Genomic DNA, 22477 nt, shown 5'->3' with positions numbered 1-22477 from the left:
AATATTGTTTTTTACCAAATTTGAGAAATAACAAATATTACTAATATTTAAAGCTTTTTTTATAGCTTACAATATTGAGATATCAAGAGAAACAATGTCGTTTGCTGACCTATCAATAGGCTATTGTTTTAATATCTGTGTGTTTGCTCATGGTTTATGAGGACCAAGTATGTCTACTAAATGTGACTTAGCAGTAGGTTATTGTTTTGTTAAATCTGTTTATTCATGGTTTATGAGGACATGGTTTGTTATGCGAGACTTAAAGTTTTTAATGTTTTCTTCATCTTTCTTTGCTTCTCTCTTTTAGCGCCTCCATGAGCCTGTGGCTTTAACCAACACAAACAGAGTTGTCTTCTACAGAGGTTTGTTAATTATTTTGTCATGCTAATTTGACACTCCTTAAAGGGATAGTTCATCCAAAAAGTGCAATTGTCTCATTATTTGATCCCCCTTTACTTGTCTCAAACCATTATTGGGATATTTCTTCTGTTAAAGACAAAAGAAGATACTTAGAAAAAATATGGAAACCTGTAACTATAGACTTCCATATTATTTGTGTTTTCTGTTGTGGAAGTCAATGATTGCAGGTTTTCTTCTTCCATCAAAATATCTTGTTTTTGTTGTTTAACAGAAGTAATAAACCCTTAAAGGTTTGGAACACTTGAGGGTAAATTAATAGTGAGTAAATATAAATTTTTGTGTGAATCATCCCTTTAAGTGCTAAAATGACAGTTTCATATTTCTACTACATTCAACGTAGCAGTCCTGTGTGTTTAGTCATGGTTTATGAGGACCAAGTATGTCTATTTTATGTGAGTTAGCAGCAAGCTATTATTATATTAAATATGTGTGTTTACTCATAGTTTATGAGGACATGATTGGTTACATTGATTACATTTTCTTTATCTTTGTTTCTCTCTTTCAGTACCTCTATGAGCTCGTCACTTTGACAAACACAGAGTTGTCTTCTACAGAGGTTTGTTAATTATTTTGTCAAACTATTTTGACACTTTTTAAAAGGATAGTTCTCCCAAAAAGTACAATTGTGTCATCATTTGCTCACCCTTTAATTGTCTAAAACCTTTTTGGGGTTATTTATTCTGTTAAAGACAAAAGAAAATACTTACAAATAATATGGGAGTGAATGATTACAGGTTTCCATCTTTTTTTGTTTTCTATCATGAAAGTCAATGATTGCAGATTTTCTTCCACCAAATGTCTTGTTTTTGTTTTTTATCAGAAGAAATAAACACGTAAAGGTTTGGAACCCTTGAGGGTAAATTGTTTGTGAGTAAATGTTCGTTTTTGGGTGAATCATCCCTTTAAGTGCTAAAATAACAGTTTCATATTTCTGCTAAATGCAGCGTAGCAGTCCTGTGTGTTTTGTCATGGTTTATGAGGACCAAGTATGTCTATTGGATGTGACTCAGCAGTAGGATATTGTTTTAATAAATCTGTGTGTTTACTCATGGTTTATGAGGACACTGTATGTAGAATGCAATGTTAGCAGTAGACTATTGTTTTATAACGTGTGTGTTTCTTCATGGTTTATGAGGACATGATTGGTTAAACGAGACTTAAAGCTTTCAGTAAGCGAATCTCATGTTTTCTTCATCTTTCTTTACTTTTCTCTTTCAGCACCTCCATAAGCCAGTCGCTTTGACAAACACAGAGTTGTCTTCTACAGAGGTTGGTTAATTCTTTTGTCAAGCTATTTTGATACTTCTTGAAAGGATAGTTTTACCCAAAAATGAACATTTACTCACTATTAGTTTACCCTCAAGTGTTCCAAACCTTTATGGTTTTCTTTTTTCTGTTTAACAAAACAAATAAGATACTTTGAAATAAGATAGAAACCTGTAACCATTGACTTCCATAGTAGTAAAAAACAAGTAATATAAAAGTCAATGGTTACAGGTTTCCATCGTTTTTCAAAGTATGTTTTGTTTTTAACAAAAGAAATAAACCCTTAAAGGTTTGGAACACTCGAGGGTAAATTAATAGTGAGTAAATGTTAATTTTTAGGTGAACCATCCCTTTAAGTGCTAAAATGACAGTTTCCTATTTTTGCTAAATGCAGTTTAGCAGTCCTTTGAGTTTAGTCATGGTTTATGAGGACCAAGTATGTCTATTAGATGTGACTTAGCAGTAGACTATTGTTTTATTAAATCTGTGTGTTTCTTCATGGTTTATAAGGACATGATTGGTTTGCGAGACATAAAGCTTTCATTAAGCCAATGACATGTCTTCTTAATCTTTCTGTGCTTCTTTCTTTCAGTATCTCAATGAGCTCGTCACTTTGACAAACACAAACAGAGCTGTCTTCTTAAAGAGGTTTGTTAATTTTTTGTCAAGCTATTTTGACAGTCGTTAAAGGGATAGTTTACCCAAAAATGACAATTGTTTCATCATTTGCTCATCCTTTACTTGTTTTAAACCTTATGGGTTTAATTCTTCTGTTAAAGACAAAAGAAAATACTTTTTAAAAAAAAGATGGAAACCTGTAACCATAGATTTCCATAATAGAAAATACCAATAATATGAAAGTCAATGGTTACAGGTTTTCATCAGTTTTCAAAGTATCTTTCGTGTTTAACAGAAGAAATAAACCCATAAAAGTTTGGAACACTTGAGGGTAAATTAATAGTAAGTAAATGTTAATTTTTGGGTGAACCATCACTTTAAGTGCAAAAATGACAGTTTCCTATTTTTACTAAATGCAGGTTAGCAGTCCTGTGTGTTTAGTCATGGTTTATGAGAACTAAGTATGTCTATTGGATGTGACTTAGCAGTAGGTTGTTGTTTTATTAAATCTGTGTGTTTCTTCATGGTATATGAGGACACAGTATGTGTAGGTTTACAATGGTTTACATAGTGCTAGCAGTAGACTATTATAACATGTTTCTTCATGGTTTATGAGGGCATAGTAAAGGGATAGTTCACCCAAAAGTACAATTGTGTCATCATTTGCTCACCCTTTAGTTGTTTTAAATCTTTTTGGGTTTATTTTTCTGTTAAACACAAAAGAAGATACTTTGAAAAAAGGTGGAAACCTGTAACCATTGACTTCCATATTTTTTTGTTTCTTTTATGGAAGTCAATGATTGCAGGTTTTCTTCTTCCATCAAAATACCTTGTTTTGTTGTTTATCAGAAGAAATAAACCCATAAAAAGTTGGAATGCTTTGGGGTATATTAATAGCAAGTACATTTTCATTTTTGGATGAACCATCCTTTTAAGTGCTAAAGTAACAGTTTCCTATTTCTGCTAAATGCAGTGTAGCAGTCCTGTGTGTTTATTCATGGTTTATGAGGACCAAGTATGTCTATTGGATGTGACTTAGCAGTAGACTATTGTTTTATTAAATCTGTGTGTTTCTTCATGGTTTATGAGGGCATAGTTTGTAATGCAAAAAAATAAAACAGTTAGTAAACCAATGTAAAATTTTCTTTATCTTTGCTTCTCTCTTTTAGTACCCCAATGAGCTAAATGCTTCGACAAACACAGAGTTGTCTTCTAAAGAGGTTTGTTAATTCTTTTGTCAAGCTATTTTGACACTCCTTAAAGGGATAGTGCACCCAAAAATGACAATTGTGTCATAATTTGCTCACCCTTTACTTGTTCCAAACGTTTATAGGTTTAATTATTTTGTTAAAGACAAAATGAAATACTTAAAAAAAGATGGAAACCTGTAACCATTGACTTTCATATTATTTGTGTTTTCTATTGTGGAAGTCAATGATTGCAGATTTTCTTCTTCCATCAAAATATCTTGTTTTTGTTGTTTATCAGAAGAAATAAACACATAAAAGTTTGGAACACTCAAGGGTAAATTCATAGTAAGTAAATGTTAAATTTTGGGTGAACAACCCCTTTAAGTGCTAAAAGGACAGTTTCTTATTTCTACTAAATGCAGTGTAGCAGTCTTGTGTGTTTTGTCATGGTTTATGAGGACATGATTAGTTTTGCGAGACTTAAAGCTTTTAGTAAGCCAATGACATGTCTTCTTAAACTTTCTGTGCTTTTTTCTTTCAGTATCCCAATGAGCTCGTCACTTTGACAAACACAAACAGAGGTGTCTTCTACAGAGGTTTGTTAATTCTTTTGTCAAGCTTTTTTGACACTCGTTAAAGGGATAGTACACCCAAAAATTGTGTCATAATTTGCTCATCCTTTACTTGTTTTAAACCTTATGGGTTTAATTCTTCTGTTAAAGACAAAAGAAAATACTTTAAAAAAAAGATGTAAACCTGTAACCATTGACTTCCATAATAGAAAAAACAAATAATATGAAAGTCAATGGTTACAGGTTTTCATCGGTTTTCAAAGTATCTTTTGTGTTTAACAGAAGAAATAAACCCATAAAGGTTTGGAACACTTGAGGGTAAATTAATAGTGAGTAAATGTTCATTTTTGTGTGAATCATCCCTTTAAATGCTAAAATTACAGTTTCCTATTTTAGCTAAATGCAGTGTAGCAGTCCTGTGTGTTTATTCATGGTTTACGAGGACCAAGTATGTCTATTGGATGAGACTTAGCAGTAGACTATTGTTTTATTAAATCTGTGTGTTTCTTTATGGTTTATGAGGACACAGTATGTGTAGGTTTACAATGTTAGCAGTAGACTGTTGTTTTATAACGTGTGTGTTTCTTCATGGTTTATGAGGACATGATTGGTTTTGCAAGACTTAAAGCTTTCAGTAAGCGAATGTCATGTTTTCTTCATCTTTCTTTACTTCTCTCCTTCAGCACCTCCATAAGCCAGTCGCTTTGTCAAACACAAACAGAGTTGTCTTCTACAGAGGTTTGTTAATTCTTTTGTAATGCTATTTTGACACTCCTTAAAGGCATAGTTCACCCAAACAGTACAATTTTGTCATAATTTGCTCACCCTTTACTTGTTCCAAACCTTTATAGGTTTAATTCTTCTGTTAAAGACAAAATAAAGCACTTAAAAAATGGAAACCTGTAACCATTGACTTTCATATTATTGTTTTTTTCTATTGTGGAAGTCAATGATTGCAGTTCTTTTTTCTTCCATCAAAATATCTTGTTTTTGTTATCAGAATTAATAAACCCTTAAAGGTTTGGAACACTTGAGGGTAAATTCATAGTAAGTAAATGTTCATTTTTGAGTGAACCATCACTTTAAGTGCTAAAATGACAGTTTCCTATTTTTACTAAATGCAGGTTAGCAGTCCTGTGTGTTTAGTCATGGTTTATGAGGACCAAGTATGTCTATTGGATGTGACTTAGCAGTAGGTTGTTGTTTTATTAAATCTGTGTGTTTCTTCATGGTATATGAGGACACAGTATGTGTAGGTTTACAATGGTTTACATAGTGCTAGCAGTAGACTATTATAACATGTTTCTTCATGGTTTATGAGGGCAGAGTAAAGGAGTACACCCAAAAACGACAATTGTGTCATCATTTGCTCACCCTTGTTTTAAATCTTTATGGGTTTATTTTTCTGTTAAACACAAAAGAAGATGGAAACCTGTAACCATTGACTTTCATATTTTTTGTGTTTTCTATTATGAAAGTCAATGATTGCAGGTTTTCTTCTTCCATCAAAATATCTTGTTTTTGTTGTTTATCAGAAGAAATAAACCCTTAAAGGGTTGGAATGCTTTGGGGTATATTAATAGCAAGTACATTTTCATTTTTGGATGAACCATCCTTTTAAGTGCTAAAGTAACAGTTTCCTATTTCTGCTAAATGCAGTGTAGCAGTCCTGTGTGTTTATTCATGGTTTATGAGGACCAAGTATGTCTATTGGATGTGACTTAGCAGTAGACTATTGTTTTATTAAATCTGTGTGTTTCTTCATGGTTTATGAGGACACAGTATGTGTAGGTTTACAATGTTACCAGTAGACTGTTATTTTATAACGTGTGTGTTTCTTCATGGTTTATGAGGACATGATTGGTTTTGCAAGACTTAAAGCTTTCAGTAAGTGAATTTCATGTTTTCTTCATCTTTCTTTACTTCTCTCTTTCAGCACCTCTATAAGTCAGTCACTTTGACAAACACAAACAGAGCTGTCTTCTACAGAGGTTTGTTAATTCTTTTGTAATGCTATTTTGACACTCCTTAAAAGGATAGTTCACCCAAAAATGACAATTTTGTCATCATTTGCTCATCCTTCACTTCCTTCAATCTGTGTTTCTTCATGGTTTATGAGGACACAGTATGTGTAGGTTTACATGGTGCTAGCAGTAGACTATTATAACATGTGTTTCTTCATGGTTTATGAGGGCATGGTTTGTTATGCGAGACTTTAAAAGTAAGTAAACGAATGTTGAATTTTCTTTATCTTTGCTTTTCTGTTTCAGTACCTCCATGAGCCAGTCGCTTTGACCAACACAGAGTTGTTTTTTACAGAGGTTTGTTAATTCTTTTGTCAAGAATTAACAAACCTCTGTAGAAAACAACTCTGTGACTGGCTCATACCCAAAAATGACAAATGTGTCATCATTTGCACACCCTTTATGGGTTTATTTTTTCTGTTAAACACAAAAGAAGATGGAAGATGAAAACCTGTACTCATTGACTTCCATATTTTTGGTGTTTTTATTTTGGAAGTCAATGATTGCAGGTTTTCTTCTTCCATCAAAATACCTTGTTTTTCGTTTAACAGAAAAAATAAACTTGTAAAGTAGAAAAGTCCAATAGTAGGAAAAATAATAACATGGAAGTCAATGAGTGCACGTTTTAATTTATTAAGAAAATAAACTAATAATAATTAAAATAATAAAATAATTTAAATAAGTGAATAATAATGTCTCTCTCACTTTCTCCCTTCAGGAAATAACAGGTGAATCTTGACAGAAATCCAGGAAGCCAGACAGTGATGGTGGTGATGGTAAGAATTTCTGTCAATAACAATGCAGGAAGAAACTAAGTAACTAAAATTACTTTAAAAATAATGTGCATTTTAGGCCTTTTTTATTTTAGGCAAATTTTAAGCATGATCTAAAGGGTTGAGTTTATTTTCTTAATGAGTTATAGGTGTATTTTGAGAATAAACCAATCAGAGTCTCATCTCCCATTCCCTTTAATAGCCTTGCATCGTGCCATAAGCGCATTTGCTATTTACATGACGTAAAGTAAGTTTAAGTGGAAAAACTGAGCATTTCACAAGCAAACAGTTAACAGTTATTTTTAACAGAAAACTGTTAAACAGAGCATCTACCGCGCTGATCTACTTTCACTTTCGCTCTTGGTGGATAGGAAAATCTTTACGCACAGACATCAGTTAGCCTAATAATAATAATTAGTTGCGTTTGTTAAGCGCAAGTATTTGTTTCAAAACTATTTCTAAATGCAGTTCTAATTTTCAGCAAATGAATAAATGAACAATAATAACTAAGTGTTGTCATAAACCTGAGTTATATCCTAAAAAACATGTTGCCCGCATATGGTCTAAAACCTGCAGGTGGGCAAATCTAAGCTTTTTTTTTAATAAAACAAATATAAATATGGATATAATAATTAATACTGCTAATAATAACATACAAAAGTAAATTGTTATGAATAAAAACTATTGCGTCGTAGAGAGATAAACAGTGTTTGTTATTTTAAAGTGATAGGACTAAGATGGTCAATAAATAAGCTTTTTATTTACCTATTAATTCACAGTTTTAATTTACATTTTGTTGATTATATTTTACTCTTATTTTTACCTATTAAAAATCTTATTTTTTTCTTATTATTACTCTTATTTTACTTTTATTATATTTATATTTTACTATTATGTTATTTTGTCTCAATTACTGTACATTAATAGCAAATTAATATTTAAGTAGGCCTAATTATTTATTTAAAAACATTACCAGCCAAATACTGAGAAACGGTCTGGCGCTATTTTTATATACAGGCCTATCATAATTTTAAAGAAAGCTGCAAGGTGTGCTACATTATTTTAAATTATTTTTTCTGTCTGTTACTTGAAGTTCAGTGCGTGTGCCTGTGCGCTGAGAGACAAGGCAATATTGACAAAATATTGAATTTTGTTTTTTATATTGCATTGCATTGATTTGCAGAGATGTTTTATAGTTTATACAGGCCTAAAATAAACGCTTTGGTACAGAGTTATTATTTTAAAACAAACCTGTGTTTGTAATGATAGATGTAAGTGTCACAAAATACTTTTTAAATCAGTGTTTCTATTAATATGATTATTATTTATTGTGAATAACACTTAATAAATACTGAAATGTCCTTAATACACACCTTATTTTTTTATCAATTACAGTGCTTCCCGCTAGGGCTGCTCTATTATGGGAAAAATCATAATCACGATTTTTTTGGTCATTATTTTAATCACAATTATTCAAAATGATTATCAGTTCAAGTCAAAATTATTAGGGCTCCTGTGAAATTATTATTATTATTTTTTATAAATATTTCCCAAATGATGTTTAACAGATTCAGGAATTTTTCACAGTATTTCCTATAATATTTTTTCCTTTGGAGAAAGTCTTATTTGTTTTATTTCAGCTAAAATAAAAGCAGGTTTAAATATTTTGAAATCTATTTTATGGTCAATATTAATAGCTCCCTTAAGCAAAATAGTTTTTGATGGTCAGCAGAAGAAATTACTGGTATACAATGACTTGCCCAATTATCCTAATTAAGCCTTTGAATCGTACTTTAATCTGAATGCTTGTATTTTGAAAAATATCTAGTAAAATATGTGCTGTCATCATAACAAAGATGAATGAAATCAGTTATAAAAAATTAGTTATTAAAACTATTATGTTTAGAAATGGGTTAAAAAAAATCTTCTTTCCATTAATCAGAAATTGGGGGGGAAAGTAGGGCTAATAATTTAGATTTCAACTGTATTCATTTATTTTCCTCCCTGCAAAGGAAAGGGAAATATGTACAATAGAATAAAAATATGAAACAAACTGTGCTTTAAGCATCTTCACTGTAAAAAAAAAAAAAACTTTGATTATAGCTACTAAAGTCCTTCAGACAAGAACAGTGAGGGATTGTCTTCTTTTGTTGTTTGATTAATGGTAAAAACAGTCGGCTGCAGGAATATCACGCACTTTCACTTTAAGAGCAGTACGGTTCTGATTTATGGTTTCTCTTTCACATGTCTTTTGATTCTCAACTAGTTTGTTTATTACTTAAATGAGAGTTAATATGAATAATCACTGAACATCGCGTTTTGATACCTATTTGACCATTAAAATGCTCACATTAAGATAACTTTAGATGTGTGTGCTTTGCTCTGAGCACACAGTGTGCGAATATGTGTGTGCCGCATACACACACCATGCGGTCTCATTCATGCTTTTAAAACATGAATGATTCGAATGTACATCAATGAATGATGCACATGCCGTGCTGCAAAATTACAATGCATGCTTTTAGTAATATTCACGTGAAACTGAGCTTTGCAGAGCAACAAATGTGTACAACTGAAAAGAGGACGATATATGATGCAACAATCGTTTTATCTCGATTAATGATTTTCATATTCGTTTGAAGTCAAAATCAAAATCGAATTTTCGATTAATTGCATAGCCCTACTTCCCGTATGTTTATAATATACTTGCGAAGGTAGCAGGCCCGGCGCCAGGATATCATAACTGAGGAGGCATTTTAATCCCATGACTAATTTTGGTCCCTCTTGTTCCTTTCATTTAGGCTATTTATTCACATTAATTATTACTTTGCATTACTGCCTAAGTTACTGACTCAAGTAATAATGATATGCAGTTTTGCTATTATTGATTTTATACCATTTATCAACGCAGACAGATCATGGTTCATTGCCAAACGAGTGCTTTATATCAAATTTTATTATCCTTATATGGGCCTATAATAGGCCTATAAAGGTTTAAAGTTTTAGGTAAAGACGTCAAACTATGCCCATACATGCAAGCCAATCCACGGTTAGACTATTAAATAACCGGTAAATAAATATAGTAAAATCAGCATTACTGAATCACGCTTCACAAAACCTTAACCAACCAAAATCAGTGTTAGGAAAAAGTTAAATGTTACAATCAAATGTCATTAAAAAAAATTTATTAAGTTACATTTTAAGGCATTAGTACGGAGACTCGGAAGGGACGTGATGGTGAAGAAAAAAATTGGGTGGAAGAAAAAAAAACTGAGTGGGAGAAAAAAAAAGGATGGTAGAAAAAAAAACAGTGATAGGAATATATATATATATATATATTTTTAAGTTTTTGTTCCCTCACAAAGATGTTTTGCGTTATCCACACTTCCTGTTCACTTCATACCTGTCAACCCTCCCGTATTTTACCATTCTATCCCTCTATCATACTATTGTTAAGTATTTTCCCATATTTCTCATATATTTTTATTTTTGAAAGCATTCTGAAACAAATATAAAAATGTCTGCATTTACTTTCTTTCCATTAAAAGCTGTGGGTTGATCATCGCCCTTCATATGCAACCTCTGAATCAGGGAATGATACACTGATCCCAGATCAACTTCTGTACATGCCATTTAAAGAGGAGCTAAAGTGCAGGATTCAGATCTGTGTTTAAACAGACAAATATACTTAACAATATGTAAACATGTTCGTTCTGTGTGTTTTATTTTAAACACAACTCATTTTCTCTTAAATGAGCACAAACAGTTACTTAAGTAATGGAATACTTTCATTATAGATCTGTGCATTCTTAAATTGACACCTCTGATATGAAATAAAAGAAAATGAGAGATTCATTTGCTGCTCATCACTTGTTTGATAACAGAGGTGTCGCTTTAAATGGTGTGTATAGAAGCTGATCTGGGATCAGTTTATCATACCTAGCACATCCGTATACATGCATTCGCTAATTCACAGGTTGCATATGAAGAGCGATGATCGACCCACAGCTTTAATGGAAAGAAAGAGAAATATGGGAGAATCCCAGCAAAAACGGAAGGCTTGGGAGAATCCTGGTAAAACAGGAGGGTTGACATGTATGAAGTGAACAGGAAGTGTTTGTGGAAAAACAGTTTTGCGAGAACGCAAAACATCTGCGAGGGAACGCAAAAACTTCCAAAAGAGGATTTTTAAATAAAAATATAGTCAAGGTAAAATGTTCAAAAACTAGGTCTGAGTCACTCCTTTTCTTCCGCCGTCTCATTAACACACCTTTATTAAATTACAATAATTAACAAATTGCACAAACAAACAGTAATATTTAAGAGTAAACTAATGAGCTATTTAAAAGTACACTTTAAAGAAAACCACATTTATAAGAGAGACTGTGCCTTAAAGCATATACTGCTCTGTCACACTGCTTTTATTTATTATTTTAGGTTTGTTTATGAATGAATTATTTAAGTTAAATATTTCATGTATGTGGTTTAATATTTAATTGGTCATTAAATCAAATGAAGAAGCTAGCTACTTTATTTTTTGACACTTCAACCGATCAATAAACAAAGAAATGAGCAACCACAGATTATTTTATTCTCTCTGTAAAGTATTTAGATACTTAGACTATACTAAATAATTAGACTATTCTATATAGTTTTTAACATTGTTTGGGCTCAGTTGGGATTATTTGTTAATGAACTGCCACTCATCTTTCCATTAAAAATTTTGATATTAAAATTATGTTTTAACTTTATGTCTCCAAGATTGCATTGTAATTTTCTAGGTTAAACTAAACTAGTTAAACTAGACAATTAAAATATGCTGTAAAAAAGTTTAGGTTGATAACTATTTTATTTTGGCTGGAAATGATTTACTGCTGGTTTTATCTGACCAGAGAACAACACAATGTTGGAATTGACGTAGTAGCATTGTGTAAAGTGCGATATGAGACAGCATATTTAATCCTTGCACTATTTTAAGTGAATGCATTATTTATTCCACCGACTCCAAAATTAGGAGTTAAGAGTCTCATCCAAAAAACCCAGAACCGAACATCCCTAATCGACGCCCCATTGATGTTTCTTTGAACATCAGGTGCCATTATTAACTGTTTATCAAGTTAAATTTCAAACTGAACCTATAACTGTTTTTGATTAATTCAAAGTATAGCCCAGACTATTTTTTTCCTTTTCAAAAGCAGAAGCAGTATAGCCTAAACAGGACAGTTTTACAAATGTACAGATAAGCATTTTTATAACTGAACATCACAAAAGGCCTACAAGAATTTTCAGTCCATTTTTATATACAGGCCTATTATAATTTTAAAGAAAACTGCTAGGTGGGCTATATTATTTTAAATCTAGCCTATATTATTTTTATTAATTTCCTCTGTATCTGTCACTTGCGATTCAATGCACACGTGCTGAGCGAGACGAGAAATAAGGCAATATTGACCATTTTTTATAGGCCACTATAGTATATAATAGTTTATTTTTACATATAGTATTGCATTAATTTGCATTGACGTTTTGTAGTTTGTAGAGGCCTAAAATGAATGCCTCGATTTGGAGTTATTTAAAACATAATCCTGTGTTTTTAACATTCTTTAAACCAATGTTTTTTATTATTATTATTTAATGTGAATAACTTTTAATTAAAAATTGTAATGTATTTATTACACCACCTTATTGGGAAAAAAAAACGATCAATTACAGTGCTTCCCGCAGGTTTGAAATATAGGACTTGCAGCATTGAAACACCATTTACCCACATCACATAGTTAACTATGCGACAGACAAAACTTAATTGCATTTTTAATAATAATTGTATTTATTATGACACTTTTTCTTTTAATGGGTTAAAGTAAAAAAAAAAAAAAAAGAATGTTACAAAAGACTGAAATCAAAAAGAAATGCTTTATGCTATTTAGGAGCAATGTGCAGCCACTGACAGGTAAAATTCGCTTTTCTCTCTCAAGTTCAAAGCAAATTAGGCTTGCCACGATAGACGGTGTTGAAGGTGATACCGGTTTTAAGACGCAACACCGGTGACATCACGTTTTTACCGTGACACCGTCCTCACATTTGTTTTTTCTAAGTATTCGTTTTTTTTTTTTTTTTTTTATTAAATATTTATTTTAATTAAATGGAAAATAGAATTCGTAATAATTTACTTAAGGCCAGAGCATGCTTTATAATTAAAATCTGAACATAGTAATGCGTCATATTTCATTTATCACGTGAGAATAAATATGCAAGGCATACTCTCATTTTAAAAATCACGCGACCATCATCTCACAGTGTTTAATAATAAATATCTTATTTTTATTAAAACAAGAATGATGTAGCAATGCCGCGCCATTGACAAGCCAACTGCAGAGAAACAAAGCAATCATCACGGCAACTGAAGTGAGCACTTTTTCCGAAGTTCAGCTCTTCTTTTTTGCACTTTATGCGTTTCATGTAAAAAAATAAAAGATGAATATGCCTACAAGAATGTAACCTGTGTGCGCGCGTCTTTTATCACTGAGGCCGCTGTCTTTAAAAACCGAAAGTTGCTTCATCTGTCTGGAAATATTTCGGCTTTTAATAAATGAAAAGTTAATTTAGGTGAGCCAATATTAAAAATTGCTATAAAGTAACTGTGAAGTGCGGCTACACATCGAATCTGAGGTCTGATCTCATCTCTCTCTCGCTATCATTCAGACATCGAAACGCCACACAGGTCAAGTCGCAAAACTGAGGCTGGTACCAGCTGACAGGTAGAACAGCTGAAGCCTTTGCGAAATCTGTCAAAATACAGCGCTGAAATTAACAGGCACAAATATCTTTGAGCCAGAAAGTCACGCCTTATCTGTCAAGACGCAATTCGAGCCAATAGGAGTTGTGTAGCCTATTAATTATATTAATTCTAATAAAATGAAAACCAAATTAAACTATTCATTGCATTTTTCGATTGATAAAAATATACGTAAACGAAAAAAAATCAAAGGGTGGCTAGTTTGTATTAATGTGTCTTAAAATTAATAAAAATATGCTCAGCCTATTTAAGCTTCACGGTTATATGCTGCGAACCACGTTACTGAACTACAATATCTCCGAGGGAGACTATATAACTCGATAGACAACATTACCTTGAGGGATTTTAAAAACAAAAGGTGTTTTAAAAAAGGAACAACACGCCAATCGGCAACAAATAAAACATCTTGCCAGGGTATGCTGTGTGTAATCCGCCACTGACAGTGACATAAGACACCTGCGCCTGTCAACTGTGCTTGTAAGAGAGCTCAAAGCTTGTATCGATATAACCAAAAAAAGCAAGATCATATAGTTATAAATATTCCATAACAATACTTATCGAAATATTTATACATTTACATGTTGATTATTTTTTTAGCCTGTTAAATAAAATTACTTTTATTTAGCCTGTCTTTAGATTTTTTACACAATGTTTAATTTCTTAACATTTCTTTCTTTTTTATTTAAAGTTTATATATAGAATGAGTGCTAGCTTGTTTAGTTGTGATCATTATGCAAGGATCATATTTCATATTCGGTTTATTCTTCACTAGCCTATAAATTCGTTAATAAGGCTATTTTATAAACGGATTGTTCATAAGGACTAAGCTATTAATATATAATGCAATAGGCTAAATAATACATTAAGAAATTGAAGTCAGGTAGGACAACAAAAGACAACCAAACATGTTCCCCCTGTTAGCAAATGTAACCAAAAAGTATCTTTACGTGCAACAAGCTGCTCATCTGAGGGTGTGTTCAGCACGATGGGGAACATAGTGAGCCCCACAAGATCCCATCTTAAGCCAGAGATGGTCAACATATTGGCCAGGATTCCTCGCAAAGAACAAGTAAACCTCACTGTTAATAAATGCCAATTTACAATGTTTTATTTATTTATTTTTTTTAAAGACTGTGTCAACCTGTCATTTTTGTAATGTAATTTTGAAAGCTTTTCTTTTATATTTGTTTCTTGTTCATTCGTTTAATCTTATTTAAACTTTGTGCAATTTAATTACTTATCTTGCTATTTTATTTTCTTATTCGTTTTAAAAACATTCTAACATTCATCACATTCGTCCATTCAAACAATTTACGCCGAATTGGCAATTCCCGCAAAACTGAAAGTGAAAGTATTATATGCATTTATAAGCTATTTAAAAGCAGAAAGAAAAGAGGAAACCCCGACCCCCACTATGATACCGGTATTACCGGTGTTGTCACATGTCGATTAACCGGTGGGGAAATTTCCTCATCGTCACAACCTTAATTTGAATGATTTTAGATGTGTATATAAAATAGCCTATGTAAAATATTAACATCATCAAATTAATAAAATAATGACAAATTTTAAATAAATGACAGAAAAGTTAATAAAAACAGACATTCTCTAAAAAATGTAAAAATCGCAATATTAAAATGAGTAGATTTTTTTTAAATAAAATGCGTTGATTAACTATTACTATTGGTGTATATATTTTACAGCCAGTCTAGATCTCATTACGTCCTCTCCCGAGTATATAGCCGAAGTTTTTCTTAGTCGTTTACATTAAAGAATCTATTATTTACTTTTTCTCTCTGTATCGCGGCTGAGTGTGCGCTGTCAGCTGAATATAGGCTTAAATTAAATCTAAAAAGCAACTAGCCTGCGAGCTAATATTTGTTCTTTTTTTTTTCGCATAACAGCCAATTTCAACCGCGAGGAGATACCAACAGCTTGATATGCAACATTTTCTAAAATGTTATTTAGCTCGGAATAAAAACAATTCACAAAAAATGATTTAGTGTGTGTGTTTTTTTAAGATTGGATTAGCCTATTTCACAGTGTGTAAACATTAGAAATAATAATTAGGCTAAAATACAGTAGATTACCCCTTCATTCAGATATATGTCGTTGTTTGGGAAACTCTCCCCTGGTCTAGAAGTTTCTCTTGCTTCTTATCTGCTCCACAAGCGCAGCACGCTTCTTCCTCTGGCTCTGCACCAGGGCTGGGTTTCCCAAACAACAACGTAACTCGCGGCAGAAATATCATAGTACAATGTGTCGTTTGGGAAAAGAACGATGTAGTGACGAGTGTGTCCCAAAACCTGTAGTTTCTCTGTCACAGATCTATTGTTTGACCCACATTAGTTATAACGTAAAATGCCCATAATGATGCTCTAAACGAGGTGGTAACAATTTCTTTAGAGAGAGAGAAAAAAAAAACATTATTTTATTTGCAAATTATATTGTTTTACACAATCACACATTTAAAAAAAAAATCTATCATAGTTTTGGTGAAAACATGCACTTATATTCCATATTAATTGAAATATATATAACGGCACATATAAGACCTATATTTGTTTCCTTTACAAATATTATTAAGAATTTCATTTCTAATTTCATATATAAATCATTAATGGTTGTAGGCCTAATTTACAGTAGGCTATTTATTTGGAAATAGAAAAAACTTTTTAATATAATATTAATTATTATTATTATTATTAAAGTAGGATATTGCAAACAATATGCAAAATAAATGCAAACAATATTCCATGACTCCAATATCAATTGCTACGAGCCTAATATAGAAATTTTAATTAACACGTAGTTCAGTCCATAAGTTGCTGTGAATAGAAACAGCCTATATAAGCCTACATTACCAGAAGTTGGCCTATAGGTAAAAGGTATATAACCGGGGATTTTGTGTCAACCTTGCTTGTGAAATATACTCAAGATATACCCCTGCCCTCATCTCAAACAAAATGTTTGGCTATTAATGAAGCAGCCTGTCTGAGGTGTTAATGGGGCATTGCGCTTTAACCGAAAACAACAACAACCCAAAAGCACTAAATTGGTTCCAGGGGTTGCTTCAGAAAATTGCCTAATAATAATAGAAGTAGTAGTAATAATAATAATAATAATAATAACTACTGGCATGTTTATAACTACAGTTGTTTTTACTTCGGTTGCACCACATGCTCTTAAGGCAAACCGTAGTTAGTAAGGTCATAAGCTCTCCGTAAAGTCATACATAGTTGCATTAAATCACCTAATATCAAATAAAAAGTGTTTCAATCGTTAAACTGATTTAGAATTCTGCAACTAATGCATCTACATATAACTGTTCTTTGAAAATTTGCTGTGAATGCACACAAATTACACAAAGTTATCAAAACATAAAACTTGATTTTTTAAATATTCTACACGTTAAAGAAAAAATAGCAGGGAGAAAAAACCCAGTCATAAAGAAATGTATGTTAACACAAAACATTTCTTGAAACAAAATTAAACTCTTCATTCACAAACCGAAAGAAATGCGAGATTTAGGAAGAAAATAAGGCTGTGAATAGAGGGAGATCATCGCAAGCTCCTCGATGTAAACTAATCTCACCGTCATCTCTTTTCTACCATTATACATGGGGGGAGGCTGCGGTAAATTTTTAGTTGGAACACAGCGTTAGGTTTAAACTGAGTGAAATGCTGCAACACAGAAATATTTAGTAGTGCGTACATTGTAAATTAGTGTCCCTTTAAGTCACAACTAGGCTTCATTTTAACTTACACACTGCTGGTGCAACTGGCCCCATGTAATCAAAAAAGGCTGCATATTAATAAGTGGGTCGCGGGTTATAATCTAAAAGCTATTGCCAGTCAAACACAGCACAGCCATTACAGCAAAATGGAGAGATTTAAATGTACATATTGCACATATGGAATTATCCACTCACTGCATGTCGTCTACCCTGATAAACATGCTAATTGTCTTATTATTATTAATATTATATTGTATGCACTTATGAAATTAAAGTTTATAGAGCCTGGTTTATACTTCTGCGTTATGATCGGCGTAACCCACGGCACATGCAACCCGCGTAGCTGTTTATTTTACTTCTGCGCAATGTCTCTGTTGGTCTGCATTAACACTTTCAAAACGCTAGTTGGCAGTGAGGTGTTAATGTTCCTCTGTGTTGAGTTTCTTCGCTGTTGTTTTGTTTTTTCTAAACGCTTCCTGAACATGCAAGTGACTCAAACTCGCTCATTTTGAGGCTGGAACCGGCGGACGTGGAACAACTTTAACTATGAGATAAACACAAAACAAAACTTTCTATCCAGAGCTCCTTCATGGGACTCCACACGTGTAAACAATCGCTCTATTGGGCTCGCACCACTCGCACGGCTCTTGGTCCCGCCCCCAGACTTGTCAGCGCTGCCAAGCCGACCAATCACGACCATCAAACAAATCACGACCTTGCGCTCTGTGTCGTTGCGACTTGTAGTTACATTTTTTGAGAGGTGCACATCATCGACGCCGACGGCCAATAAACAATGCTTAAACATTAAAATGTGCTTTTAGAAACTTCAAATATTTATGTTTCTAATATTTAATTATACATTTGCTGTGTTTAATATAGGGGATAGAATAGCATACAGTATATAAAAAAAACATTTTTTGTCCTTTATACCGAAATAGGCCGGCTATAAGAGGAGGCGCTCTATTAAACAAGCAGAAACAGCACAGACTGTTCACTCTGCATGCATGTGAAAGAAATGAACAGAGAAAAATAAACAGACGATAAATAATAGGCGACTCACCTTACGTGCCGATATGCCCATTTATTTAATTCATAACTGCCACTAATAGCTATGCAAAAGGGAACCTATTTTGAGTGTTTGGCATGTAGTGACAGATTTTCAAATATTTGTAACCTGGCCTATAATAAATAATAATAATTATTGATAAAGCAAGTTATACTGCAATCAGGTGATGTGTTTCATTGACTCGATAACCTTAATATTTTGTAGTGTGTGCTGTGACGCGATTTTCATTTCTTGCAATGTGCGCACGTTTAAGATTTGAGGTAATAACATCGCCATGATAGTCAAAGAAATGTAAACATTCTTTTTACCCCAACACAATTTAATAGGGCGCTATAAAGGCTAAACAACTTCATTCTTATATTTGTTTAATTTTTGCAGCCTGGGGCTATACTTCTCACCATCTATTGTATCTTTTCTAAAGCATACAGTATAGTGTAAAAGCATGTTTATTACTAAGAAAAAAGAAAATGTATTTTTTAATTGATCACATCACATAATCTACTGTAGGCTACATTACACATACAGTAAGGGCTGCTCTATTATGGGAAAAATCATAATCACGATTATTTTTGTCATAATTGCAAACAAGATTATTCAAAACGATTTTTCAGCTGAAGTCAAAATTATTAGCGCTCCTGTGAATTTTTTATTTATATTTTTTTAATAAATATTTCCAAAAGGATGTTTAACAAATTCAGGATTTTTTTACAGTATTTTCTATAATATTTTTTTTCTTCTGGAGGAAGTCTTATTTGTTTTATTTTGGCTAGAATAAAAGCAGGTTTAAATATTTTGAAACCTATTTTAAGGTCAATATTAATGACTTGCCCAATTATCCTAATTAAGCCTTTGAATTGTACTTTAATCTGAATGCTTGTACTTTGAAAAATATATAGTAAAGTATGTGCTGTCATCATAACAAAGATGAATGAAATCAGTTATAAAAAATTAGTTATTAAAACTATTATGTTTAGAAATGGGTTGAAAAAAAATCTTCTTTCCATTAAACAGAAATTGGTGGAAAATGGTTGCTAATAATTCAGGAGGGCTAATAATTCGGATTTCAACTGTATATATGCAGTTATTTTCCTCCCTGTAAATGAGCAAAGGGAAATATGTACAATAGAATAAAAATATGAAACAAACTGTGCTTTAAGCATCTTATAAATGAATAAATGATCACTGAACACAGCATTTTGACACCTATTTGACCATTAAAACGCTCACAGTAAGATAACTTTAGATGTGTGTACTCTGCTCGTCTAGCCTAAGTGCACACACACAGCAGCATGTACAAATCAGATTATGAAAAATGATGAAGAGCATGCTTTTCCTTTTATCCTTTATTTTTAGTTTTTTTTTTTGTTTTTATTTACACATTTTTTTAAGTGGTGAGGACAATATTCACTGGTTCCCCCCTCCTGTATAATAATTAAATGTTACATTTTTAAGAACTTCACAAATAGCCTAAATAACACTTTTCAGTATCAGTGATAATATAAATAGTAACTAAAAATAATAATAATGATAATAATAAAAAGAAGAACAAAAAATATTAGCCTATTGATAACAATATAAGTGAGATGTTGAGGAAAAAACAGCGCAGGCTACTAACTCTCCACTGTTTTTGGTAAATTATTTGACAGAAAAGCTAACATGCTGACACATTGTCTGGATTAAGCAGACCTAGTTGGAGTCGCAATGTTTCCAGCAGCACTCAATACACGTTCAGACTTTCTATCGCAGTGCTTGTAGCGCAAATGCACAAATGCTTTTTCCTATGCTACATTTCTCGTCAATGTCTTCCATTTATCACTTTCTCTTTTGTATCTGGCCATTTTTAAATAGGGCTCTGCGATATCTGGCTGACAAAAAAATCAAAAAATAAATTTTAATTTTTATAATTTCATATATTTTTATTTTATTTTTTGTGCTCATAATATTGACCTTTGCAGTTTTTACATTTTTATTATTCAGCTAAACTAAAAAACGGAAGACTTTCTCCAGTGGAAAAATATAATAGGGAATATTATGAAATTATTGATTGCCTTTTTTTAAAATTAAGAAAAGTCTTTACATGGAAAGGTCATATCACTTTCAATAGTCCACAATGATTCAAAGCAGCTACTGAAAGTTATACTCGCATATGTTGCTGTTAAATCATGTAGTTGTGTGATGTATAACCATGGTGTAAGTGCACACCTAAGGATTAACCTTTTTTCCAAGAAAGAGACTTTTAAACGATATTGATGAACAGTTGATATGATCTATTAAAAGTCAGTGATGCTAACAGTTAATCATCTTGTTTGCTTTCAGGCTCTAGCACTGGCAGAACAACCTACATGAGAAGACCATGGACAAAAGCAGACGTGAAGGCTGTAATGAGTTCAAAAGACTGATTATTATTATACACATTTTCATTTTTTTTCCTTGTCACAGAGTGACAATATTTAACCATTTTCAAACCCACTTCTGTTCCATGCCAGTGCTTCACAGTCCATCATCACTCTAGGGTAGTCTCTACATTGCTCTACAGTTTGCCTCTGCTTCTCAACCCATGTCTGCCACTACTCCACAGTCTGGTACTGCTCCACAGTCCAGGTCCACGTCTGCTTCATGAGCCTGGGCAATACCCATCACACAAAAATACATAACCCACAAATGCAGTCCCTCAGACTAAACATTTACAACAGTGTTGAGTAGCAAAAAGACATGTTTTTTGTTTTTTATTTACATGTTTGAAAATGGTCAAATATTGTCACTGTGACAAAAAAGTGAAAATGTGTATGATATTAATTAGTCACATTATAACACATTATATTACTGTCACATTACGAAATTTAGTTTTTAATCTGTTTTGTGTTCATATCATTCTGTATGTATCATTCAATTTGTGGAATCAAACTTTTATGTCTAGTTTTATCTTTTTTTCTTTTTATCTATCTTTTTATCTATTTTTATCCATCTATTTTTTTGTTCTTGTCAGAGCGATAATAGTTGATGCATTTCATAATAAAATGTATATACATGTTTAGTTCCCCTGCTGTTTTCCTGGACTTCAAAAGTAAAATTAAAAAAGTTTATTTTTTTATTTCTGTCATTGAGTGGCAATGTTTTGTATTTGACAGTATTCTAGTGCACTACCATGTTGTGTTCTAGTATAAATATTTAAATTTGAAAAAGAATAATCTGTTGAACGACTTAATTAAATCTTAAAATACCATTAGTTTGTTTATAAGCTGTAATCATTCATTCATTCATTTTCTTTTCGGCTTAACCCCTTTATTTATCAGGGGTTTCCACAGTGAAATGAACCACCAACTTATCCAGAATATGTTTTACGTTGCGGTTGTTCTTCCAGCTGCAACCCATCACTGGAAAACATCCATACACACTCATACACACACACTACGGACAATTTAGTGTATTCAATCCCCTGTACCGCTTGTCTTTGGACTGTGGGGGAAACCGGAGCACCCGGAGGAAACCCACTCCAACACAGAGAACATGCAAACTCCACACAGAGTTCACAGAGGGGAACATTTGTGTTCTGGCCAAGTAAAAGAATAAAATAATGAATATGTTATCGTACAGTTGTGCTTCTGGTTGTTCATGGTTGAAGGTTCTTTGCCAATTATGTTCTTTTTTTATCTGAAGTTGCCTTTCAAAATATCTACTGTCCTATAAAATAAGAGCAAAAGCCCTTAAACAATTAACTCTTCATACTTTAATGTTAAAATGCTGTCTTTTTCAGGTTATTGTTCAACAGTACATTAAACAGATTGTTTAACTGATACAACACAATAAGCCTACAGAATTGTTAAATCAAAAGTGTATTATAAGCAAAATAGTATTTTGTCATTTAAGAAGTGACAGGCAGAACCTTAGCAACTGAGATGGGTTTAGCAGGTGTCTAGCTGAGGAAAGCCAGAGTCTGTTCTGTTGTCACCCTTACTGCAATGGCAGAATAGTGTGATATGTAAAATGTGTTAATCAGTCCTTTTAAACCATGAAG

At 32.4% G+C, this 22477-nt stretch overlaps 1 protein-coding gene across 1 annotated transcript in view; it reads right to left on the bottom strand.

The window, feature by feature from the left end:
• The window catches only part of LOC141375737 (E3 ubiquitin-protein ligase RBBP6-like), a 307115-nt gene that overhangs the window by 262742 nt on the left and 21896 nt on the right, over nucleotides 1-22477 (bottom strand). The window lies entirely within an intron of this gene.

The sequence above is a fragment of the Danio rerio genome, chromosome 8, assembly GCF_049306965.1.
Source record: "Danio rerio strain Tuebingen ecotype United States chromosome 8, GRCz12tu, whole genome shotgun sequence".
NCBI lineage: Eukaryota > Metazoa > Chordata > Actinopteri > Cypriniformes > Danionidae > Danio > Danio rerio.
This window is presented reverse-complemented; position numbering and strand designations above follow the sequence as displayed.